This window comes from Pseudophryne corroboree, chromosome 7, assembly GCF_028390025.1.
Source record: "Pseudophryne corroboree isolate aPseCor3 chromosome 7, aPseCor3.hap2, whole genome shotgun sequence".
NCBI classification, from domain to species: domain Eukaryota; kingdom Metazoa; phylum Chordata; class Amphibia; order Anura; family Myobatrachidae; genus Pseudophryne; species Pseudophryne corroboree.
Window position 1 is genome coordinate 425,163,826 of NC_086450.1, and position 15,748 is coordinate 425,179,573.

General features: G+C 48.1%; 2 pseudogenes; both read right to left on the reverse strand.

Annotated features, from left to right (window-relative positions):
• Nucleotides 1-15,368: 15,368 nt before the first annotated feature.
• Nucleotides 15,369-15,486, reverse strand: LOC134947009 (5S ribosomal RNA; annotated as a pseudogene).
• Nucleotides 15,487-15,630: 144 nt separating this feature from the next.
• Nucleotides 15,631-15,748, reverse strand: LOC134946168 (5S ribosomal RNA; annotated as a pseudogene).

The window sequence follows — 15,748 nt, forward strand, 5'->3', positions numbered from 1 at the left end:
CATCTCCCTAGCTGAGCTGTTATACATCTCCCTTGCTGAGCTGTTATACTTCTCCCTTGCTGAGCTGTTATACTTCTCCCTTGCTGAGCTGTTATACTTCTCCCTTGCTGAGCTGTTATACTTCTCCCTTGCTGAGCTGTTATACTTCTCCCTTGCTGAGCTGTTGTACTTCTCCCTTGCTGAGCTGTTGTACTTCTCCCTAGCTGAGCTGTTGTACTTCTCCCTTGCTGAGCTGTTGTACTTCTCCCTTGCTAAGCTGTTGTACTTCTCCCTTGCTGAGCTGTTATACTTCTCCCTTGCTGAGCTGTTGTACTTCTCCCTAGCTGAGCTGTTGTACTTCTCCCTTGCTGAGCTGTTGTACTTCTCCCTTGCTGAGCTGTTGTACTTCTCCCTTGCTGAGCTGTTGTACTTCTCCCTAGCTGAGCTGTTATACTTCTCCCTTGCTGAGCTGTTGTACTTCTCCCTTGCTGAGCTGTTGTACTTCTCCCTTGCTGAGCTGTTGTACTTCTCCCTTGCTGAGCTGTTGTACTTCTCCCTTGCTGAGCTGTGGTACTTCTCCCTTGCTGAGCTGTTGTACTTCTCCCTATCTGAGCTGTTATACTTCTCCCTTGCTGAGCTGTTGTACTTCTCCCTATCTGAGCTGTTATACTTCTCCCTTGATGAGCTGTTGTACTTCTCCCTTGATGAGCTGTTGTACTTCTCCCTTGCTGAGCTGTTGTACTTCTCCCTTGCTGAGCTGTTGTACTTCTCCCTTGCTGAGCTGTTGTACTTCTCCCTTGCTGAGCTGTTGTACTTCTCCCTTGCTGAGCTGTTGTACTTCTCCCTTGCTGAGCTGTTGTACTTCTCCCTTGCTGCGCTGTTATACTTCTCCCTTGCTGAGCTGTTATACATCTCCCTAGCTGAGCTGTTATACATCTCCCTTGCTGAGCTGTTATACTTCTCCCTTGCTGAGCTGTTATACTTCTCCCTTGCTGAGCTGTTATACTTCTCCCTTGCTGAGCTGTTATACTTCTCCCTTGCTGAGCTGTTATACTTCTCCCTTGCTGAGCTGTTGTACTTCTCCCTTGCTGAGCTGTTGTACTTCTCCCTAGCTGAGCTGTTGTACTTCTCCCTTGCTGAGCTGTTGTACTTCTCCCTAGCTGAGCTGTTGTACTTCTCCCTTGCTAAGCTGTTGTACTTCTCCCTTGCTGAGCTGTTGTACTTCTCCCTTGCTGAGCTGTTGTACTTCTCCCTAGCTGAGCTGTTGTACTTCTCCCTTGCTGAGCTGTTGTACTTCTCCCTTGCTGAGCTGTTGTACTTCTCCCTTGCTGAGCTGTTGTACTTCTCCCTTGCTGAGCTGTTGTACTTCTCCCTAGCTGAGCTGTTATACTTCTCCCTTGCTGAGCTGTTGTACTTCTCCCTTGCTGAGCTGTTGTACTTCTCCCTTGCTGAGCTGTTGTACTTCTCCCTTGCTGAGCTGTTGTACTTCTCCCTTGCTGAGCTGTGGTACTTCTCCCTTGCTGAGCTGTTGTACTTCTCCCTATCTGAGCTGTTATACTTCTCCCTTGCTAAGCTGTTGTACTTCTCCCTATCTGAGCTGTTATACTTCTCCCTTGATGAGCTGTTGTACTTCTCCCTTGATGAGCTGTTGTACTTCTCCCTTGCTGAGCTGTTGTACTTCTCCCTTGCTGAGCTGTTGTACTTCTCCCTTGCTGAGCTGTTGTACTTCTCCCTTGCTGAGCTGTTGTACTTCTCCCTTGCTGAGCTGTTGTACTTCTCCCTTGCTGAGCTGTTGTACTTCTCCCTTGCTGCGCTGTTATACTTCTCCCTTGCTGAGCTGTTATACATCTCCCTAGCTGAGCTGTTATACATCTCCCTTGCTGAGCTGTTATACTTCTCCCTTGCTGAGCTGTTATACTTCTCCCTTGCTGAGCTGTTATACTTCTCCCTTGCTGAGCTGTTATACTTCTCCCTTGCTGAGCTGTTATACTTCTCCCTTGCTGAGCTGTTGTACTTCTCCCTTGCTGAGCTGTTGTACTTCTCCCTAGCTGAGCTGTTGTACTTCTCCCTTGCTGAGCTGTTGTACTTCTCCCTAGCTGCGCTGTTGTACTTCTCCCTTGCTGAGCTGTTGTACTTCTCCCTTGCTGAGCTGTTGTACTTCTCCCTTGCTGAGCTGTTGTACTTCTCCCTTGCTGAGCTGTTGTACTTCTCCCTTGCTGCGCTGTTATACTTCTCCCTTGCTGAGCTGTTATACTTCTCCCTTGCTGAGCTGTTATACTTCTCCCTTGCTGAGCTGTTGTACTTCTCCCTAGCTGAGCTGTTGTACTTCTCCCTTGCTGAGCTGTTATACTTCTCCCTTGCTGAGCTGTAATACTTTTCCTTGCTGAGCTGTTGTACTTCTCCCTTGCTGAGCTGTTGTACTTCTCCCTTGCTGAGCTGTTGTACTTCTCCCTTGCTGCGCTGTTGTACTTCTCCCTTGCTGCGCTGTTGTACTTCTCCCTTGCTGCGCTGTTATACATCTCCCTAGCTGAGCTGTTGTACATCTCCCTAGCTGAGCTGTTGTACATCTCCCTTGCTGAGCTGTTGTACTTCTCCCTTGCTGAGCTGTTGTACTTCTCCCTTGCTGAGCTGTTGTACTTCTCCCTTGCTGAGCTGTTGTACTTCTCCCTTGCTGCGCTGTTGTACTTCTCCCTTGCTGCGCTGTTGTACTTCTCCCTTGCTGCGCTGTTATACATCTCCCTAGCTGAGCTGTTGTACATCTCCCTAGCTGAGCTGTTGTACATCTCCCTTGCTGAGCTGTTGTACATCTCCCTTGCTGAGCTGTTGTACTTCTCCCTTGCTGAGCTGTTGTACTTCTCCCTTGCTGAGCTGTTGTACTTCTCCCTTGCTGAGCTGTTATACTTCTCCCTTGATGAGCTGTTGTACTTCTCCCTTGCTGAGCTGTTGTACTTCTCCCTTGCTGAGCTGTTGTACTTCTCCCTTGCTGAGCTGTTGTACTTCTCCCTTGCTGAGCTGTTGTACTTCTCCCTTGCTGAGCTGTTGTACTTCTCCCTTGCTGAGCTGTTGTACTTCTCCCTTGCTGCGCTGTTGTACTTCTCCCTTGCTGCGCTGTTGTACTTCTCCCTTGCTGCGCTGTTATACATCTCCCTAGCTGAGCTGTTATACATCTCCCTAGCTGAGCTGTTGTACATCTCCCTTGCTGAGCTGTTGTACTTCTCCCTTGCTGAGCTGTTGTACTTCTCCCTTGCTGAGCTGTTGTACTTCTCCCTTGCTGAGCTGTTATACTTCTCCCTTGCTGAGCTGTTGTACTTCTCCCTTGCTGAGCTGTTGTACTTCTCCCTTGCTGAGCTGTTGTACTTCTCCCTTGCTGAGCTGTTGTACTTCTCCCTTGCTGAGCTGTTGTACTTCTCCCTTGCTGAGCTGTTGTACTTCTCCCTTGCTGAGCTGTTGTACTTCTCCCTTGCTGAGCTGTTGTACTTCTCCCTTGCTGAGCTGTTGTACTTCTCCCTTGCTGAGCTGTTGTACTTCTCCCTTGCTGAGCTGTTGTACTTCTCCCTTGCTGAGCTGTTGTACTTCTCCCTTGCTGAGCTGTTGTACTTCTCCCTTGCTGAGCTGTTGTACTTCTCCCTTGCTGAGCTGTTGTACTTCTCCCTTGCTGAGCTGTTGTACTTCTCCCTTGCTGAGCTGTTATACTTCTCCCTTGCTGAGCTGTTGTACTTCTCCCTTGCTGAGCTGTTGTACTTCTCCCTTGCTGAGCTGTTGTACTTCTCCCTAGCTGAGCTGTTGTACTTCTCCCTAGCTGAGCTGTTGTACTTCTCCCTAGCTGAGCTGTTGTACTTCTCCCTTGCTGAGCTGTTGTACTTCTCCCTTGCTGAGCTGTTGTACTTCTCCCTTGCTGAGCTGTTGTACTTCTCCCTAGCTGAGCTGTTGTACTTCTCCCTTGCTGAGCTGTTGTACTTCTCCCTTGCTGAGCTGTTGTACTTCTCCCTTGCTGAGCTGTTGTACTTCTCCCTTGCTGAGCTGTTGTACTTCTCCCTTGCTGAGCTGTTGTACTTCTCCCTTGCTGAGCTGTGGTACTTCTCCCTTGCTGAGCTGTTGTACTTCTCCCTTGCTGAGCTGTTGTACTTCTCCCTTGCTGAGCTGTTGTACTTCTCCCTTGCTGAGCTGTTGTACTTCTCCCTTGCTGAGCTGTGGTACTTCTCCCTTGCTGAGCTGTTGTACTTCTCCCTTGCTGAGCTGTTGTACTTCTCCCTTGCTGAGCTGTTGTACTTCTCCCTTGCTGAGCTGTTGTACTTCTCCCTTGCTGAGCTGTTGTACTTCTCCCTTGCTGAGCTGTTGTACTTCTCCCTTGCTGAGCTGTTGTACTTCTCCCTTGCTGAGCTGTTGTACTTCTCCCTAGCTGAGCTGTTGTACTTCTCCCTTGCTGAGCTGTTGTACTTCTCCCTTGCTGAGCTGTTGTACTTCTCCCTAGCTGAGCTGTTGTACTTCTCCCTTGCTGAGCTGTTGTACTTCTCCCTTGCTGAGCTGTTGTACTTCTCCCTTGCTGAGCTGTTGTACTTCTCCCTTGCTGAGCTGTTGTACTTCTCCCTTGCTGAGCTGTTGTACTTCTCCCTTGCTGAGCTGTTGTACTTCTCCCTAGCTGAGCTGTTGTACTTCTCCCTTGCTGAGCTGTTGTACTTCTCCCTTGCTGAGCTGTTGTACTTCTCCCTTGCTGAGCTGTTGTACTTCTCCCTTGCTGAGCTGTTGTACTTCTCCCTAGCTGAGCTGTTGTACTTCTCCCTTGCTGAGCTGTTGTACTTCTCCCTTGCTGAGCTGTTGTACTTCTCACTTGCTGAGCTGTTGTACTTCTCCCTAGCTGAGCTGTTATACTTCTCCCTTGCTGAGCTGTTATACTTCTCCCTTGCTGAGCTGTTATACTTCTCCCTTGCTGAGCTGTTATACTTCTCCCTTGCTGAGCTGTTGTACTTCTCCCTTGCTGAGCTGTTGTACTTCTCCCTAGCTGAGCTGTTGTACTTCTCCCTTGCTGAGCTGTTGTACTTCTCCCTTGCTGAGCTGTTGTACTTCTCCCTTGCTGAGCTGTTGTACTTCTCCCTAGCTGAGCTGTTGTACTTCTCCCTTGCTGAGCTGTTGTACCTCTCCCTTGCTGAGCTGTTGTACTTCTCCCTTGCTGAGCTGTTGTACTTCTCCCTAGCTGAGCTGTTGTACTTCTCCCTAGCTGAGCTGTTGTACTTCTCCCTTGCTGAGCTGTTGTACTTCTCCCTTGCTGAGCTGTTGTACTTCTCCCTTGCTGAGCTGTTGTACTTCTCCCTTGCTGAGCTGTTGTACTTCTCCCTAGCTGAGCTGTTGTACTTCTCCCTAGCTGAGCTGTTGTACTTCTCCCTTGCTGAGCTGTTGTACTTCTCCCTTGCTGAGCTGTTGTACTTCTCCCTTGCTGAGCTGTTGTACTTCTCCCTTGCTGAGCTGTTGTACTTCTCCCTTGCTGAGCTGTTGTACTTCTCCCTTGCTGAGCTGTTGTACTTCTCCCTTGCTGAGCTGTTGTACTTCTCCCTTGCTGAGCTGTTGTACTTCTCCCTTGCTGAGCTGTTGTACTTCTCCCTTGCTGAGCTGTTATACATCTCCCTAGCTGAGCTGTTATACATCTCCCTTGCTGAGCTGTTATACATCTCCCTTGCTGAGCTGTTATACTTCTCCCTTGCTGAGCTGTTATACTTCTCCCTTGCTGAGCTGTTATACTTCTCCCTTGCTGAGCTGTTATACTTCTCCCTTGCTGAGCTGTTGTACTTCTCCCTTGCTGAGCTGTTGTACTTCTCCCTAGCTGCGCTGTTGTACTTCTCCCTTGCTGAGCTGTTGTACTTCTCCCTAGCTGCGCTGTTGTACTTCTCCCTTGCTGAGCTGTTGTACTTCTCCCTTGCTGAGCTGTTATACTTCTCCCTTGCTGAGCTGTTGTACTTCTCCCTTGCTGAGCTGTTGTACTTCTCCCTTGCTGAGCTGTTGTACTTCTCCCTTGCTGAGCTGTTGTACTTCTCCCTTGCTGAGCTGTTGTACTTCTCCCTTGCTGAGCTGTTGTACTTCTCCCTTGCTGAGCTGTTGTACTTCTCCCTTGCTGAGCTGTTGTACTTCTCCCTTGCTGAGCTGTTGTACTTCTCCCTTGCTGAGCTGTTGTACTTCTCCCTTGCTGAGCTGTTGTACTTCTCCCTTGCTGAGCTGTTGTACTTCTCCCTTGCTGAGCTGTTGTACTTCTCCCTTGCTGAGCTGTTGTACTTCTCCCTTGCTGAGCTGTTGTACTTCTCCCTTGCTGAGCTGTTGTACTTCTCCCTTGCTGAGCTGTTGTACTTCTCCCTTGCTGAGCTGTTGTACTTCTCCCTTGCTGAGCTGTTGTACTTCTCCCTTGCTGAGCTGTTGTACTTCTCCCTAGCTGAGCTGTTGTACTTCTCCCTAGCTGAGCTGTTGTACTTCTCCCTAGCTGAGCTGTTGTACTTCTCCCTTGCTGAGCTGTTGTACTTCTCCCTTGCTGAGCTGTTGTACTTCTCCCTTGCTGAGCTGTTGTACTTCTCCCTTGCTGAGCTGTTGTACTTCTCCCTTGCTGAGCTGTTGTACTTCTCCCTTGCTGAGCTGTTGTACTTCTCCCTTGCTGAGCTGTTGTACTTCTCCCTTGCTGAGCTGTTGTACTTCTCCCTTGCTGAGCTGTTGTACTTCTCCCTTGCTGAGCTGTTGTACTTCTCCCTTGCTGAGCTGTTGTACTTCTCCCTTGCTGAGCTGTTATACTTCTCCCTTGCTGAGCTGTTATACTTCTCCCTTGCTGAGCTGTTATACTTCTCCCTTGCTGAGCTGTTATACTTCTCCCTTGCAGAGCTGTTATACTTCTCCCTTGCAGAGCTGTTGTACTTCTCCCTTGCTGAGCTGTTGTACTTCTCCCTAGCTGAGCTGTTGTACTTCTCCCTTGCTGAGCTGTTGTACTTCTCCCTTGCTGAGCTGTTGTACTTCTCCCTTGCTGAGCTGTTGTACTTCTCCCTTGCTGAGCTGTTGTACTTCTCCCTTGCTGAGCTGTTGTACTTCTCCCTAGCTGAGCTGTTGTACTTCTCCCTAGCTGAGCTGTTGTACTTCTCCCTAGCTGAGCTGTTGTACTTCTCCCTTGCTGAGCTGTTGTACTTCTCCCTAGCTGAGCTGTTGTACTTCTCCCTTGCTGAGCTGTTGTACTTCTCCCTTGCTGAGCTGTTGTACTTCTCCCTTGCTGAGCTGTTATACATCTCCCTAGCTGAGCTGTTATACATCTCCCTTGCTGAGCTGTTATACTTCTCCCTTGCTGAGCTGTTATACTTCTCCCTTGCTGAGCTGTTATACTTCTCCCTTGCTGAGCTGTTATACTTCTCCCTTGCTGAGCTGTTGTACTTCTCCCTTGCTGAGCTGTTGTACTTCTCCCTTGCTGAGCTGTTGTACTTCTCCCTAGCTGAGCTGTTGTACTTCTCCCTTGCTGAGCTGTTGTACTTCTCCCTAGCTGCGCTGTTGTACTTCTCCCTTGCTGAGCTGTTGTACTTCTCCCTTGCTGAGCTGTTGTACTTCTCCCTTGCTGAGCTGTTGTACTTCTCCCTTGCTGCGCTGTTGTACTTCTCCCTTGCTGCGCTGTTGTACTTCTCCCTTGCTGCGCTGTTGTACTTCTCCCTAGCTGCGCTGTTGTACTTCTCCCTTGCTGAGCTGTTGTACTTCTCCCTTGCTGAGCTGTTGTACTTCTCCCTTGCTGAGCTGTTGTACTTCTCCCTTGCTGCGCTGTTGTACTTCTCCCTTGCTGAGCTGTTGTACTTCTCCCTTGCTGCGCTGTTATACTTCTCCCTTGCTGAGCTGTTATACATCTCCCTAGCTGAGCTGTTATACATCTCCCTTGCTGAGCTGTTATACTTCTCCCTTGCTGAGCTGTTATACTTCTCCCTTGCTGAGCTGTTATACTTCTCCCTTGCTGAGCTGTTATACTTCTCCCTTGCTGAGCTGTTATACTTCTCCCTTGCTGAGCTGTTGTACTTCTCCCTTGCTGAGCTGTTGTACTTCTCCCTAGCTGAGCTGTTGTACTTCTCCCTTGCTGAGCTGTTGTACTTCTCCCTAGCTGCGCTGTTGTACTTCTCCCTTGCTGAGCTGTTGTACTTCTCCCTTGCTGAGCTGTTGTACTTCTCCCTTGCTGAGCTGTTGTACTTCTCCCTTGCTGAGCTGTTGTACTTCTCCCTTGCTGCGCTGTTGTACTTCTCCCTTGCTGCGCTGTTGTACTTCTCCCTTGCTGAGCTGTTGTACTTCTCCCTTGCTGAGCTGTTGTACTTCTCCCTTGCTGAGCTGTTGTACTTCTCCCTAGCTGAGCTGTTGTACTTCTCCCTTGCTGAGCTGTTATACTTCTCCCTTGCTGAGCTGTTATACTTTTCCTTGCTGAGCTGTTATACTTCTCCCTTGCTGAGCTGTTATACTTCTCCCTTGCTGAGCTGTTATACTTCTCCCTTGCTGAGCTGTTGTACTTCTCCCTTGCTGAGCTGTTGTACTTCTCCCTTGCTGAGCTGTTGTACTTCTCCCTAGCTGAGCTGTTGTACTTCTCCCTAGCTGAGCTGTTGTACTTCTCCCTAGCTGAGCTGTTGTACTTCTCCCTAGCTGAGCTGTTGTACTTCTCCCTTGCTGAGCTGTTGTACTTCTCCCTTGCTGAGCTGTTGTACTTCTCCCTTGCTGAGCTGTTGTACTTCTCCCTAGCTGAGCTGTTGTACTTCTCCCTTGCTGAGCTGTTGTACTTCTCCCTTGCTGCGCTGTTGTACTTCTCCCTTGCTGCGCTGTTGTACTTCTCCCTTGCTGCGCTGTTATACTTCTCCCTTGCTGAGCTGTTATACTTCTCCCTTGCTGAGCTGTTATACATCTCCCTAGCTGAGCTGTTATACATCTCCCTTGCTGAGCTGTTATACTTCTCCCTTGCTGAGCTGTTATACTTCTCCCTTGCTGAGCTGTTATACTTCTCCCTTGCTGAGCTGTTATACTTCTCCCTTGCTGAGCTGTTGTACTTCTCCCTTGCTGAGCTGTTGTACTTCTCCCTAGCTGAGCTGTTGTACTTCTCCCTTGCTGAGCTGTTGTACTTCTCCCTAGCTGCGCTGTTGTACTTCTCCCTTGCTGAGCTGTTGTACTTCTCCCTTGCTGAGCTGTTGTACTTCTCCCTTGCTGAGCTGTTGTACTTCTCCCTTGCTGAGCTGTTGTACTTCTCCCTTGCTGCGCTGTTGTACTTCTCCCTTGCTGCGCTGTTATACTTCTCCCTTGCTGAGCTGTTATACTTCTCCCTTGCTGAGCTGTTGTACTTCTCCCTTGCTGAGCTGTTGTACTTCTCCCTAGCTGAGCTGTTGTACTTCTCCCTAGCTGAGCTGTTGTACTTCTCCCTTGCTGAGCTGTTATACTTCTCCCTTGCTGAGCTGTTATACTTTTCCTTGCTGAGCTGTTATACTTCTCCCTTGCTGAGCTGTTATACTTCTCCCTTGCTGAGCTGTTATACTTCTCCCTTGCTGAGCTGTTGTACTTCTCCCTTGCTGAGCTGTTGTACTTCTCCCTTGCTGAGCTGTTGTACTTCTCCCTAGCTGAGCTGTTGTACTTCTCCCTAGCTGAGCTGTTGTACTTCTCCCTAGCTGAGCTGTTGTACTTCTCCCTTGCTGAGCTGTTGTACTTCTCCCTTGCTGAGCTGTTGTACTTCTCCCTTGCTGAGCTGTTGTACTTCTCCCTAGCTGAGCTGTTGTACTTCTCCCTTGCTGAGCTGTTGTACTTCTCCCTTGCTGAGCTGTTGTACTTCTCCCTTGCTGAGCTGTTGTACTTCTCCCTAGCTGAGCTGTTGTACTACTCCCTTGCTGAGCTGTTGTACTTCTCCCTTGCTGAGCTGTTGTACTTCTCCCTAGCTGAGCTGTTGTACTTCTCCCTAGCTGAGCTGTTATACTTCTCCCTTGCTGAGCTGTTATACTTCTCCCTTGCTGAGCTGTTATACTTCTCCCTTGCTGAGCTGTTATACTTCTCCCTTGCAGAGCTGTTATACTTCTCCCTTGCTGAGCTGTTGTACTTCTCCCTTGCTGAGCTGTTGTACTTCTCCCTAGCTGAGCTGTTGTACTTCTCCCTAGCTGAGCTGTTGTACTTCTCCCTTGCTGAGCTGTTGTACTTCTCCCTTGCTGAGCTGTTGTACTTCTCCCTTGCTGAGCTGTTGTACTTCTCCCTAGCTGAGCTGTTGTACTTCTCCCTAGCTGAGCTGTTGTACTTCTCCCTAGCTGAGCTGTTGTACTTCTCCCTTGCTGAGCTGTTGTACTTCTCCCTTGCTGAGCTGTTGTACTTCTCCCTTGCTGAGCTGTTGTACTTCTCCCTTGCTGAGCTGTTGTACTTCTCCCTTGCTGAGCTGTTGTACTTCTCCCTTGCTGAGCTGTTGTACTTCTCCCTTGCTGAGCTGTTATACTTCTCCCTTGCTGAGCTGTTGTACTTCTCCCTTGCTGAGCTGTTGTACTTCTCCCTTGCTGAGCTGTTGTACTTCTCCCTTGCTGAGCTGTTGTACTTCTCCCTAGCTGAGCTGTTGTACTTCTCCCTAGCTGAGCTGTTGTACTTCTCCCTAGCTGAGCTGTTGTACTTCTCCCTTGCTGAGCTGTTGTACTTCTCCCTTGCTGAGCTGTTGTACTTCTCCCTTGCTGAGCTGTTGTACTTCTCCCTAGCTGAGCTGTTGTACTTCTCCCTTGCTGAGCTGTTGTACTTCTCCCTTGCTGAGCTGTTGTACTTCTCCCTTGCTGAGCTGTTGTACTTCTCCCTTGCTGAGCTGTTGTACTTCTCCCTAGCTGAGCTGTTGTACTTCTCCCTTGCTGAGCTGTTGTACTTCTCCCTTGCTGAGCTGTTGTACTTCTCCCTTGCTGAGCTGTTGTACTTCTCCCTTGCTGCGCTGTTGTACTTCTCCCTTGCTGAGCTGTTGTACTTCTCCCTAGCTGAGCTGTTGTACTTCTCCCTTGCTGAGCTGTTGTACTTCTCCCTTGCTGAGCTGTTGTACTTCTCACTTGCTGAGCTGTTGTACTTCTCCCTAGCTGAGCTGTTATACTTCTCCCTTGCTGAGCTGTTATACTTCTCCCTTGCAGAGCTGTTATACTTCTCCCTTGCAGAGCTGTTATACTTCTCCCTTGCTGAGCTGTTGTACTTCTCCCTTGCTGAGCTGTTGTACTTCTCCCTAGCTGAGCTGTTGTACTTATCCCTAGCTGAGCTGTTGTACTTATCCCTTGCTGAGCTGTTGTACTTCTCCCTTGCTGAGCTGTTGTACTTCTCCCTTGCTGAGCTGTTGTACTTCTCCCTTGCTGAGCTGTTGTACTTCTCCCTTGCTGAGCTGTTGTACTTCTCCCTTGCTGAGCTGTTATACTTCTCCCTTGCTGAGCTGTTATACTTCTCCCTTGCTGAGCTGTTATACTTCTCCCTTGCTGAGCTGTTATACTTCTCCCTTGCTGAGCTGTTGTACTTCTCCCTTGCTGAGCTGTTGTACTTCTCCCTTGCTGAGCTGTTGTACTTCTCCCTAGCTGAGCTGTTGTACTTCTCCCTTGCTGAGCTGTTGTACTTCTCCCTAGCTGCGCTGTTGTACTTCTCCCTTGCTGAGCTGTTGTACTTCTCCCTTGCTGAGCTGTTGTACTTCTCCCTTGCTGAGCTGTTGTACTTCTCCCTTGCTGAGCTGTTGTACTTCTCCCTTGCTGCGCTGTTGTACTTCTCCCTTGCTGCGCTGTTATACTTCTCCCTTGCTGAGCTGTTATACTTCTCCCTTGCTGAGCTGTTATACTTCTCCCTTGCTGAGCTGTTGTACTTCTCCCTAGCTGAGCTGTTGTACTTCTCCCTTGCTGAGCTGTTATACTTCTCCCTTGCTGAGCTGTAATACTTTTCCTTGCTGAGCTGTTATACTTCTCCCTTGCTGAGCTGTTATACTTCTCCCTTGCTGAGCTGTTGTACTTCTCCCTAGCTGAGCTGTTGTACTTCTCCCTTGCTGAGCTGTTATACTTCTCCCTTGCTGAGCTGTTATACTTCTCCCTTGCTGAGCTGTTATACTTCTCCCTTGCTGAGCTGTTATACTTCTCCCTTGCTGAGCTGTTGTACTTCTCCCTTGCTGAGCTGTTGTACTTCTCCCTTGCTGAGCTGTTGTACTTCTCCCTTGCTGAGCTGTTGTACTTCTCCCTTGCTGAGCTGTTGTACTTCTCCCTTGCTGAGCTGTTGTACTTCTCCCTTGCTGAGCTGTTGTACTTCTCCCTTGCTGAGCTGTTGTACTTCTCCCTTGCTGAGCTGTTGTACTTCTCCCTTGCTGAGCTGTTATACTTCTCCCTTGCTGAGCTGTTATACTTCTCCCTTGCTGAGCTGTTGTACTTCTCCCTTGCTGAGCTGTTGTACTTCTCCCTTGCTAAGCTGTTGTACTTCTCCCTAGCTGAGCTGTTGTACTTCTCCCTAGCTGAGCTGTTGTACTTCTCCCTTGCTGAGCTGTTGTACTTCTCCCTAGCTGAGCTGTTGTACTTCTCCCTAGCTGAGCTGTTATACTTCTCCCTTGCTGAGCTGTTATACTTCTCCCTTGCTGAGCTGTTATACTTCTCCCTTGCTGAGCTGTTGTACTTCTCCCTTGCTGAGCTGTTGTACTTCTCCCTAGCTGAGCTGTTGTACTTCTCCCTTGCTGAGCTGTTGTACTTCTCCCTAGCTGCGCTGTTGTACTTCTCCCTTGCTGAGCTGTTGTACTTCTCCCTTGCTGAGCTGTTGTACTTCTCCCTTGCTGAGCTGTTGTACTTCTCCCTTGCTGCGCTGTTGTACTTCTCCCTTGCTGCGCTGTTATACTTCTCCCTTGCTGAGCTGTTATACTTCTCCCTTGCTGAGCTGTTATACTTCTCCCTTGCTGAGCTGTTGTACTTCTCCCTAGCTGAGCTGTTGTACTTCTCCCTTGCTGAGCTGTTATACTTCTCCCTTGCTGAGCTGTTGTACTTCTCCCTTGCTGAGCTGTTGTACTTCTCCCTAGCTGAGCTGTTGTACTTCTCCCTTGCTGAGCTGTTATACTTCTCCCTTGCTGAGCTGTTATACTTCTCCCTTGCTGAGCTGTTATACTTCTCCCTTGCTGAGCTGTTATACTTCTCCCTTGCTGAGCTGTTATACTTCTCCCTTGCTGAGCTGTTGTACTTCTCCCTTGCTGAGCTGTTGTACTTCTCCCTAGCTGAGCTGTTGTACTTCTCCCTTGCTGAGCTGTTGTACTTCTCCCTTGCTGAGCTGTTGTACTTCTCCCTTGCTGAGCTGTTGTACTTCTCCCTTGCTGAGCTGTTGTACTTCTCCCTTGCTGAGCTGTTGTACTTCTCCCTTGCTGAGCTGTTGTACTTCTCCCTTGCTGAGCTGTTGTACTTCTCCCTTGCTGCGCTGTTATACTTCTCCCTTGCTGAGCTGTTATACATCTCCCTAGCTGAGCTGTTATACATCTCCCTTGCTGAGCTGTTATACTTCTCCCTTGCTGAGCTGTTATACTTCTCCCTTGCTGAGCTGTTATACTTCTCCCTTGCTGAGCTGTTGTACTTCTCCCTAGCTGAGCTGTAATACTTCTCCCTTGCTGAGCTGTAATACTTTTCCTTGCTGAGCTGTTATACTTCTCCCTTGCTGCGCTGTTATACTTCTCCCTTGCTGAGCTGTTATACATCTCCCTAGCTGAGCTGTTATACATCTCCCTTGCTGAGCTGTTATACTTCTCCCTTGCTGAGCTGTTATACTTCTCCCTTGCTGAGCTGTTATACTTCTCCCTTGCTGAGCTGTTGTACTTCTCCCTAGCTGAGCTGTAATACTTCTCCCTTGCTGAGCTGTTATACTTCTCCCTTGCTGAGCTGTTATACTTCTCCCTTGCTGAGCTGTTATACTTCTCCCTTGCTGAGCTGTTGTACTTCTCCCTTGCTGAGCTGTTATACTTCTCCCTTGCTGAGCTGTTATACTTCTCCCTTGCTGAGCTGTTATACTTCTCCCTTGCTGAGCTGTTATACTTCTCCATAGATGAGCTGTTATACTTCTCCCTAGCTGAGCTGTTATACTTCTCCATAGATGAGCTGTTATACTTCTCCCTAGCTGAGCTGTTATACTTCTCCATAGATGAGCTGTTATACTTCTCCCTAGCTGAGCTGTTATACTTCTCCCTAGCTGAGCTGTTATACTTCTCCATAGATGAGCTGTTTTACTTCTCCCTAGCTGAGCTGTTATACTTCTCCCTAGATGAGCTGTTATACTTCTCCATAGATGAGCTGTTATACTTTTCCTTAGTTGAGCTATTATACTTTTCCCTAGTTGAGCTGTTATACTTTTCCTTAGCTGAGCGGTTATACTTCTCCTTAGATGAGTTGTTATACTTCTCCCTAGCTACTGTAAGTCTAGAAGAAAATATTTTGCATATGGAGCAGTACAGCAAGCTCTATTGTCTCACCGCTTCTTGGATGCCAAAATTGCTCTATTTACCGAGAAAGTCATTTATGCATTGCCCAGGGCCTGTTACTATACTTCTGTAATCCCAATTCTCTGATTTGGATCAGTAAATAATCTGCCACGTTTGCCGGAATGCAAGTTACATCACACTTTTGTTTCTGATTCTTACATAATGTTTAAATGCTAGAAACACCATACTAAAATCAGCATTCTCATGACAGTCTGTTCTCAGCAGCGAGAGAGAGAGAGGGGTCATCACAGCGGCTTCTTCTCAAGGGAGATTATTTAACTGATATAGATCACTAGAGCAATGGTTCTCAAACTCTGGGACAGATGTATTAATCCTGGAGAAGTGATAAAGCAGTGATAAGTGGAAGGTGATAAGGCGCCAGCCAATCAGCTCCTAACTGTCATTTTCCAAACCCATAATGACTGGCTAGTGCGTTATAATAACCTTCCACTTATCACTGCTTTATCACTTACCCAGGCTTAATACATCGCCCTTCTGTCCTCAGATCACTTTTTTGCGGGTCCCCCAGTAGGTGCACATTTTAAAAGATCCCCAGGTGGAGCTAATTATTTGAAAAAAAGAGAAAAGACAAAAAACCCTTGTTTGGGAGCACTCGTTTGTAATGATTTGTGTAATATAAGTAGAATAAATGATAAGTGAAATAAAACTTAACCTTTAATTGTTTCTTGAATAAAAGAAAATAAATGTGGAATGATTTTGAGACTCGTGTCTAATGTTGGAAAAAGGAACTTGTTTGACCTTTTTAGCAAATGAGGTACAAGTTACTGAGAGAAGGTGAAAATATCAGAAGCAATATGTTTGATGAATATCAATGTGTTCTGATGAAATAAGTGTATCCAGAACAATCACTGTACATGCCTTGGAATGAGGGTTTCAATAGAAGCGTGATATGGTAGCAAGGTTGAGTTGACTGAACAGAATCTTTTGAGAAAGAAAAGGGGGCCCACTGCACCTGGTATTCTCAGGGGGTTTCCCATCCTGATACTGACCAGGCCATACCTGCTTAGCTTCCGAGATCGGACAAGATCGGGCGCATTCAGGGTAGTATGGCCGTGGGCCTGTTGTAGGAAATATAAGGAAAGAGATGAAAAAGAGAATCCACTCCTAATGTCCGTACTGTACATAAATCAACCATGTGTAGTCCGGGAGTGTTTTTCCAGAAGCAGAAGTAGAAATATAGAAAGCGTTGGAGAATTAAAAAGGGCCCACCGCACCTGGTATTCTCAGGAGGTTCACCTTCCTAGTACTGGCCAGGCCATGCCTGCTTAGCTTCCGAGATTGGACAAGATCGGGCATATTCAGGGTAGTATGGCCGTGGGC